Genomic DNA, 1567 nt, shown 5'->3' with positions numbered 1-1567 from the left:
GCCTGTGTGTAGCCCGCTGCTCTCCTTATCTCACTTTCACCAGCGGCAGAATGACAGGGTAAACATGCACACACACCCGTATCATCTGGAAATGGGAGACGAATACATAGACAGAGAGATACAGAGGGAGGGGAGAGTAGAGGAGAGGGGAGGAGGCGAGGAGAGGAGGAGAGCAGGTGAGTGGAGTGGGGAGGAGAAGAGGGGAGGAGTGGAGAGGGGAGAAGAGGAGGGGAGGAGAGGAGGGGAGGAGTGGGGGAGTGGAGGAGGGAGTAGTGGGGAGTGGCGAGGAGGAGAGGAGGGGAGTGGAGGGGGGAGAGGGGACAAGTGGCACGAGGAGGAGAGGAGGAGTGGAGATGAGGAGTGAGGGGAGTGGAGGGGAGTGGGGTGGGGAGGAGTGGAGTGGAGTGGGGAGAAATGGCACGAGGAGGAGAGGAGGAGTGGAGAGGAGTTGGGAGGAGTGGAGTTGGGAGGAGTGGAGTTGGGAGGAGTGGAGTGGGGAGGAGTGGAGTTGGGAGGAGTGGAGTGGAGTTGGGAGGAGTGGAGTTGGGAGGAGTGGAGTTGGGAGGAGTGGAGTGGAGTGGAGTGGGGAGGAGTGGAGTTGAGTGGAGTGGAGTTGGGAGGAGTGGAGTGGAGTGGAGTGGAGTGGGGAGGAGTGGAGTGGAGTTGGGAGGAGTGGAGTTGGGAGGATTGGAGTTGGGAGGAGTGGAGTGGAGTGGAGTGGGGAGGAGTGGAGTTGAGTGGAGTGGAGTTGGGAGGAGTGGAGTTGGGAGGAGTGGAGTGGAGTTGGGAGGAGTGGAGTGGAGTGGGGAGGAGTGGAGTGGAGTTGGGAGGAGTGGAGTTGGGAGGAGTGGAGTTGGGAGGAGTGGAGTGGAGTGGAGTTGGGAGGAGTGGAGTGGAGTGGAGTGGGGAGGAGTGGAGTTGAGTGGAGTGGAGTTGGGAGGAGTGGAGTGGAGTGGAGTGGAGTGGAGTGGGGAGGAGTGGAGTGGAGTGGGGAGGAGTGGAGTTGGGAGGATTGGAGTTGGGAGGAGTGGAGTGGAGTGGAGTGGGGAGGAGTGGAGTTGAGTGGAGTGGAGTTGGGAGGAGTGGAGTTGGGAGGAGTGGAGTGGAGTTGGGAGGAGTGGAGTGGAGTGGGGAGGAGTGGAGTGGAGTTGGGAGGAGTGGAGTTGGGAGGAGTGGAGTTGGGAGGAGTGGAGTGGAGTGGAGTTGGGAGGAGTGGAGTGGAGTGGAGTGGGGAGGAGTGGAGTTGAGTGGAGTGGAGTTGGGAGGAGTGGAATGGGGAGGAGTGGAGTGGAGTGGAGTGGAAAGGAAGAGAGGTCTGAATAGGGCTCTTGCTGTTATGTTTATACCAACCAAATCATATTAGCAACACCCAGCCCTGTATATCTATCGAGCTAGTTCACTGCTGCTATATGCACTCTCTGTATACACTCTTTCTCTGCTGGGTCTAGACTCCCTGAGGTCCAGAGCCTGCTGGTTTTCTGTTCTACCTGATGATGAACAGCACCCACCGTAAAGCAGTCCCTGATTAGAAGGGAACAATGAAAAATGCAGTAGAACTGGCTTCGAG

Source organism: Salvelinus namaycush, chromosome 16 (assembly GCF_016432855.1).
Source record: "Salvelinus namaycush isolate Seneca chromosome 16, SaNama_1.0, whole genome shotgun sequence".
Taxonomy (NCBI): Eukaryota; Metazoa; Chordata; class Actinopteri; order Salmoniformes; family Salmonidae; genus Salvelinus; species Salvelinus namaycush.
This window is presented reverse-complemented; position numbering follows the sequence as displayed.